Raw genomic sequence first — 8,442 nt, 5'->3', positions numbered from 1 at the left:
AGATAGTATTTTACCCGTCCCGATACTCTTAACATAATATGTAACTCTCTTGATATTCTAAACTCGAGTTACATCTCTCCCACAGCCGATTACATACGTATTATAGGCCTACGGATATTACTTCGAACGTACCTAATTTAGAATTATGCACAGGCCATACATTTCACATTTATATGTACTGACTATACGCGTATCTTACGTTACACGTACATATATGTATACATATATGTATGTGTATATCTACTATATATATATATATATATATATATATATATATATATATATATATATATATATGTAATTACGTCGCTTGGCTAAAGTTTTGTGTATATCATAAAACTCCATGTATAATTGACAGTTAAAGTGTTTTACAATAACTCTGAGGTACAGTTCGCGATATATACAACAGTATCAAACTATAAGACAAAGTAGGCACACGCACACTAAAATATATACGTATATATATACATATGTATATGTACACTGTCTGCTGCAGCTGCGCCAAGTGAGCAAAAAACATGGACGTCGCGGCTAATTTTCGCACGCATATCAACAATATCGCATGTGCCAAGCTAAGCATTTGCATTGTTCGACATTATAAAAGAAAATCGGCCAATGGAACGGTGAAATTTAATATATTCGAGATAGGTAGCATTTAAATCATTTATTTACGTTTCAAAAATTCTTACGTATATATTTGCCTGTCATGATTTAGATAAATATGACAATTTCGACGTAAAGTTAATACCAAATAAAAGCGAGGAAATGTTATTCTGATTTTAAACGCAATAATGACAGCACAAAAATAATGATTAGAGTTCTTTGAGAAATTATTATTCGGCTTCTGGAATAATGCTATGAAAAATTATTCATCATATTACATATTTCGCATAGTTTGCACGCGATGACTACATAGTTTTCGGAGATTCGCACCGAGCGAATCGCTACGTCATACATTCTTAATCTGTGCTCAGTGACAATTTGAACAGAAATATATGTTTATAATCGCGAATAAAAATGCAGATTTATATAAAAAAAATTACTTATTTGAAGATATAGAATATTAATCGCTTTGAAAGTTCGTCGTATTATTTCCCTACCTGCGTCCCAGTCGTGGGTCTTCGGGAAGAACCATTAATATTCTAAGAGGCGGAGACAAAAGTGCACCAAGTCAACGTATGAAACGCAAAACTTAAAGGCCTTTATGCGCTCAAAAGATTAATCATTACGATCAGAATAACAGAACTTTTATATGGAGGTGGATAAGTCATTTTGAAAGGATATGAAAATATAATTTTTATGTTTATCTTTTTTTTTTCATTGGGAAACCATTTATCACATTGAACGCTAAATGTTGATCTAAAAACTTTAATATCTCGCTTTGTTCTCACGACATACAAAAAAAATGAAATTAAATTAATTTTGTTGATTGGAGAATGTAAATTTTATTTTTTTCAATATTTTGTTTTAATAAATTGCTGCGGGTACACAATTGTTTACGAAATATCGTTATTCGAATTGCCTCGTACACAATTTTTAATATAATTCTTACATTATCAGAAAGAAAATATTAAACATAATTTGTTTTTAAATTAAACTGCTTTGTTTATATACCATCGACAATATATATCGACATGAATCGACGATGTGTAATGAATTTTGTTTTACATATTTTCGAAGCTTTCAAAGAATAACCGTGGTTATTCTTCTTTCATCAGCTGATTACCATTTATGTAAAAAGCATCAAGTGTATAAACGGATCGCATGATGCACATCTTTTATCTTGGCATTAGTGGAAAAATTTGAGAACAAAATTCGATACCAAAATATATAACTAATCTTCTAATAGCGCATTCAATCTATCTAGTATCCTGGATTTAATTGTAAGTTGAAATGTGTCTACGTGATGCGGTTATGCCACACACGCATCGTTCGTATTTTAGTAAAAATATAAAAAAGGTAGCACCTTGTGTGTGTGTGTGTGTGTGTAAGAATAAAAATGTTAGTTTAAAACGTACTAGAAAAGGAAGTTGCAGTGCCTCGTGTGTATATAAATACGCATATATGTATATATATATATATATATATACATGTATATGATTTATGGAAATATTTCGTACGATAAATTTTTTAGACAGTGGTACGTGTGTTATATATAGCACAAGCTGATATCAATATTTTCCTATCTATTTGCCTAATAGCGATTAACCAATCGGCCTGTCCGCTTGCAATAAATTTCCCGTTTAAATGAATGCATTAATCTTTCTTATCGCAAGAAGAGACTTGCAAGTCATGACACTTATAACTTGCATACAGTAATAGCGATACATTTCTCCGATTGAAGCAAAGGCGACAATGTCTTACAAACTTTAGATGAGTATAATCGTACGCGAATAATATATATATTATATATTATATTATATATATATATATATATATATATATATATATATATATATAATTTTATATATATATAGTAATATAGTAATATGAGAGAATATATATTCAAATTTAATAGATTAAATTTCAAATGATATAAAGCTGATTTACACTCCTATATTTCCAAGAATGAAATAAAATAAGAGGATATATACAACCTCTCACATAAAAGAAAAGCATGGAAATATTCAAATTTATAAAATTTTTATCTTTAACGATTATTTATAATAGTTTCTATTTCGCAGATTTAAAATATATGATTCATATCTAATTTCTGCAAATTATTTTTAAAATTTTGAATTCTTAAAGGTATAACAATTCTCAAATTAACATTAAATTTTTTTATAATTAATAACTCTTACTTTTCTTCTCATATATACCAATTTTACTAATATCCGTTAAATTCTAATAACATTTCTTAGATGTCATATATATTTAAAACATATTCTTGACACACACACAACACACACACACACACACACACACACACACACACACACACACACACACACACACATATATATATATATATATATATATGTATGTACATTTCCATTTTACTTTTCGAGTATCGGGTCAATTTTCGCAAATGTATTATGATAATGACGTAAATCTGCGCTACGTCAAAACGAATCATTCGCTTCGATAACCGCCACTCTCCTGTGGCCGCTTCAATCGTGAAAATGACTTTGCGCGAAAGGGAACAAAGAGGAACGATCGGTCGGCCGATTGGTCAACGCCATGTACTTATAACACTTTCAAGCGGGTCTTTCCTATGCTACGACCCCTTTTTAGAATTTCCATGTGGCTTTGAGACGTTGGTCCACTTAGTTTAGTACGTTATTATCACTTTTTATTAATGTACGTACGATGCGGACGCACACGAGCGGACTGAAGTCTAGAGTAACGTCGATCTCTCGTGCGATCGCAAATGGGATGATAACTGGGAATCGGAAATCGATATTAATTCCGAAAGGTGGTGTATAATCCTTTCGTAATTATATCGTAAAACTTTACTAATCATATCAGCACAAAATATGCATAAAACACGCGGTATAATCCGATACATTAATCGCATTGAGTGCAGATTTTTCTATTCGAGCGAGAGCGAGAGCTTGTTTAATAACAGATATATCCTCGTTGTTTAATAAATCACAAATATACGTGCATGCACGAATATTTGAAATTATTTATTTGTTTTTTATCTATATATATATATTTAATTATTTAAGATTTGCACAAAATTCTTCGTTAACGAAAAGTAATATACATCATTCATGTTACACTGACATTTCCATTATCCTAATTTAAATCACTTTTGTTAATTACTGATTAATCGAAATAAAAATAAGTAAAATTAAATCTCTAATCAATCACAGACCGAGAGACATTGATTTTCCGATTCCCGTTAATGGATGATACCGTAACGCGAGTCGTATTTCTCAGCGAGTATCGCCGTCGATAGCGTTCATTGTTCCCGCTTGAAATGAATTTCGTCGCTCCTTAACTCCATGCCAGAAATGTCGGAAGTTCGTTAATTACGCCGATCTCGAGGAAAACGACCGACGATATATAACCGGTCGACATCATCCTTCTTAGGTCGCCGGATCTCAGTGCAAGCGACGTCATTGTGCCGGAACGTTGCACAGGACGTCATTAACGAACAGCAATTACTTTCCGAGAAATAATGACGTGACGTCGAGCAAAAATGTGACGCGCGCCACGCGAATGCGATTCTCGTTGTTGAAATGAATGCCAAAGTACAAATTCATCGCAAATATTAATTGATTATTTACGTTTTGCATTCACGCATTGCATCAATGTGTCGCTCATAAGGATATAACAATCGTGATTAGCAAATGCAAAATGAAAACGCAATCTTTACGCAGTAATTTCTATGTAAATTCGAAAATATCGGATAAAAAAATTTTGTCAAACTAAAAGATAAATAAATTATGTAAAAGATAATAATACACAATTTAATTTAATTTTTATAAAGGCAAACTATATATTTATTTTATCCATGAAAATTTTTGTAAAGGTTGTAAAAAATGACTCATTTTGCATTAACCAATATTGTAATAATATTATTTTACAGGAGTTTAATTGCCTTGTCAGATCTAAATTTCAATAAGAAATCTTTAACAGAACCATAAAGTCGATAAGAAATCGTATATTAAATCTAATGATTATTCCGTCCAAATTGGAAACAGACTACAAGTTTGAATCACACACATATATACGTGTTATTATTAAAAATCATGCTAGAGAGATTGATTAGCACTAGTTATGAAAATTAAAGTCATAATATTAATGCATTTATGCGTTAAGAAGATGAGATAATAAACAGTCTAAGCCATTGTGTGGAAATAATTCAAATGACAATAAAATACACAAATATAAATATAAATACAAATACATAATATCAAAATACAGAGTGGCATTTAATTATTAATCTCTTATGCTAAAATTAAATATCATGTACATATATAAAAAAATTTAATGTAGAATGTAGAGAGAGATTCTCTCTTATCAAACGAGAGAAAAGAGAAAAAGAAATGATAATTATATTTATATAAATAAAAGCAGAACATATCACACCGCCTTAATGTTGTATGAAACAAACGCAAGGCAAGATGTTATTCTTTATTATTTTCTTCGGAGACGCGCAACCTTCTTAAATCTAACTTTTAGGGATAAAGGGAGAGAAAAAAGAGAGAGAGAGAGAGAGAGAGAGACCGTGGCTTATTGCGCGGTATAAGATGCGATCGAGATACGCAGCTTTTGGCACTCCCAAAGGAGCAGAAAAGTTTGCCACTATCCCTCACTGTCTGACGTGCTCGGTATTCTAGAGCCTCTCACCTGGATTTACCTTCCCTCGCGAGAGTCTGACATTTCTAAATGTGGTCCAGCATTTACTGAACTCGCTACGAGTGGACTACGAATGGGCTTATACGGCGAAAGCATAGGCTGACTCGTCGTTCGAAGCACGAAAAAGCGTCTCTCAACATGTACGTATGAATGGTGTACGCATGTTTAGATTGTATTCTGTAATGGCATTTAACCCTTTACTGCGTACCTCTTTCATCTCGATGCAAAAAGCCTGCCCCGAGTATTTTATTTATTATTAACTGGAGTAATCACGAATATTTCTTTTTGACAAATTAAAGAGAATTATAATTATATATTATTAAAAAAATTTTTTTTTTATATTTAAAGCAATAATAAATTGATAAAGATTATTTTAACGTATATTTCGAAAATATATATTATTTTAAAGATTTTTTTTTATATTTAAAGCAAAATAATAAATTGATAAAATTATTTTAACGTATATTTCGAAAATTACAGAAAAAGACAATTGTAAAAATGTGTCCTTTAAAGAGCAACAATAAATATAGATTTTATTGCATCAATATCTCATACTCAACATGAGTCGTAAACTATCTATGGAACTATTTGAGCTATCCATGGAATAATGCGTTCTAATCTTATCTGTTTCCATACACATCGTGAATGTTACGAAGTTTATTACGATACAGTGAATGCCACAAAAGCTACATCCATATAAGATAAGTTGTAAAATTCTTATACGATATACAATAGTAGCAGTAAAGGGTTCGTATAGTAACTGCGGGCATTTGATCGAAAAATTTATAAATATGCGGATGTTTGCTTCAAAAAGCATTATCTTTTATATGTGAAAAATCCTAGCGTGTGCCGCTCTATAAAAGTCGCGAAATATTAATTATTTTTTTTTAATATTCTATCTGCCCTCTCAGATATAAGATATCCTACGCAAAGCAGTTAAAGAACACGCAGACAAATCTCAATTTGCACGGCTATACGCCTCGCGCGAGAACAGTTATGTAAATCTCAACAGATATAAATCAAATCTGCAAACTACTTTCTTCTAGAACACTATATATAAATATTCATTATATAAGTATGTGTAGTTATATTAAATGTGGAATGTATCATTTGCATTTTTTACACTTTATTTCCAATTTGTTAGGCATGCTTTATATATTTTAGCATTTTTTTCTTTGTGTCTTTTATATTCAACTAGAAGAAATTTATCTTGCGGAGATGCAGTTTATGAGTCCAATTTTTTTAAATCATACGGAAATTGAGATACCTCTTCACTAGATATCCGAAGGAAATATTTGAAAAGTGGATCGCTTTTCGGATAAGCGGCTTATACGTAAGTTCATATTAGTTCTTTACCAAGGGAGAAACCTTTAACCGTGCAAACAGAGTTTTTTACTTGCGATGCGCGAATACGCGAATTTCGCACGTGACAAAGCCGACGGCGAGCGAATGTATTCCGATTTCCGGGTCGGATACAAGATTCAGCTTGTAGTTAGCACTGACGTGGTTGATTTCGCGAGCACATTTCGCGAATCAGTCTCACCACTATTTAACCGCCGGCGGTGATTTATCTGTCGACGAAAACTCGTCGGTTTTCGTCCCGACGATCGCGAAATCAGGAGCGAGATTTGCGAAAAAGATTCGTTCATTGAGAACGCGAGAAAAACTTCCGGACCAGATAGCTAACAACGACTAGCCTCCTCCGGACGAGGAATTTTCTTTCCATCCTTCTCAAGGACTTCGCCGCCAAGTATGGCAATTTATCTCGGAACAACGTTTTTTTTTTTGTCGCAATTATTAACGTAATGATAGTTCGTCGCTCGTTCATTCGCCGTTGCTCGACTTAATCGGGAGTTTCGCGGCCAACATTTTGAATTTTCTTCAGCCTTTTTTATTCTTATCCGACTCGCATTTATTTCCGCGAAAGAGAGCGTTTCTGTTTGTCATTGCCGTGATAATTTAAAAATGTTCGTAGTGTTTATTTTGCGAAAAAATTCCCAATTAAATTACTGTCAATTGAAAATTTGATTTCTGTGAAAAGAGTAATTTTACACCAAGTTTCTATTTATAGAAATTGCTATGCTTTAAAGAAATGATCAATGAGCAATAAGTTTCCGATGTGTGGATGATGAGATGAAGAAGTTTATTTGTATTTTTTTTTTTTTTTTTCGAAAATATTGCAAAACTTTTCTACACATTCGAAAAGAACGTGTCAAAAAATGCGCGTGTAATGAAACCGCCAAAAATTTGATCGCGTCTGGCTATAATTGATAATATTACAAAGTTTTCCCTCGACATTGCTCATTTTATCGAACTGCGATTCGAATCGCAGCACTTCTGCGGTTGTCAGTCTTCAAATAGCTTTTATTTTCTTTTGTGCGCGGAATTCGAAAGCATCGCAACTATACGAGCGTGCGTCGCAGACAGTTGTTCGCCACCATTTGCTCGACAAATCGAAAGATCTCAATCGCGAGCCGAGAGAAGCGACCTGTATCTCTAGCAATTTCATTTTACTTATTAAATTTCGTTTCTCTCGCTTCTCCTCTCGCGTTAAATTTGCGAAATAAAATTTAAAAAAAGAAACCTAAATTCAATATAAATACATAAATTGCTTATGTGAAATAATTTTTCTTGCAAAATAAAATCAGCGAACATTGTTCCCTTGTCGATAAATCAACCGAGATACGTAAACCGTAATCGAGCCAAGCAATTTGTATCCCCAATTCATCATATTTCCTTTTACACCGCATCATCTTGCAAGCTTTTCAAACTTGAAATTCAACATGAGCCACGAGATAATGTAACGAAGATATATCTACATGTCTTAATATATGATATGAAATGACATAATATATATATTTGATACATTTATATTATATACAAGACTCTGCTATTATATAATTCAAGATTGCTCGATTGAGCGAATTTTTTTTTTATCAAGATTTTATTTTATTAATTTATAATTATTTTTTTTTCAGATTGTATCTTGAATATCTTAGTTTTTGTAATACAAAGTGCTGACTCAATTTTTAATTAACTCTGAAAATTTCAGAGATCTTTTCTATTTTACAAGCAGATAGCACGTTCTATTTCATAATCACTTTTTTAATATATATAACTGAAATAGCGCAT

At 32.0% G+C, this 8,442-nt stretch overlaps 1 protein-coding gene across 1 annotated transcript in view; it reads right to left on the bottom strand.

Annotated features, from left to right (window-relative positions):
- LOC126856230 (uncharacterized PE-PGRS family protein PE_PGRS46-like) overlaps positions 1 to 8,442 on the bottom strand; it is a 131,250-nt gene that overhangs the window by 73,348 nt on the left and 49,460 nt on the right. The gene's annotated exons all lie outside the window — the stretch shown is intronic.

Source organism: Cataglyphis hispanica, chromosome 18, assembly GCF_021464435.1.
Source record: "Cataglyphis hispanica isolate Lineage 1 chromosome 18, ULB_Chis1_1.0, whole genome shotgun sequence".
NCBI lineage: Eukaryota > Metazoa > Arthropoda > Insecta > Hymenoptera > Formicidae > Cataglyphis > Cataglyphis hispanica.
The sequence above is the reverse complement of the archived record's forward strand: the minus strand, read 5'-3'. Positions and strand labels throughout refer to the sequence as shown.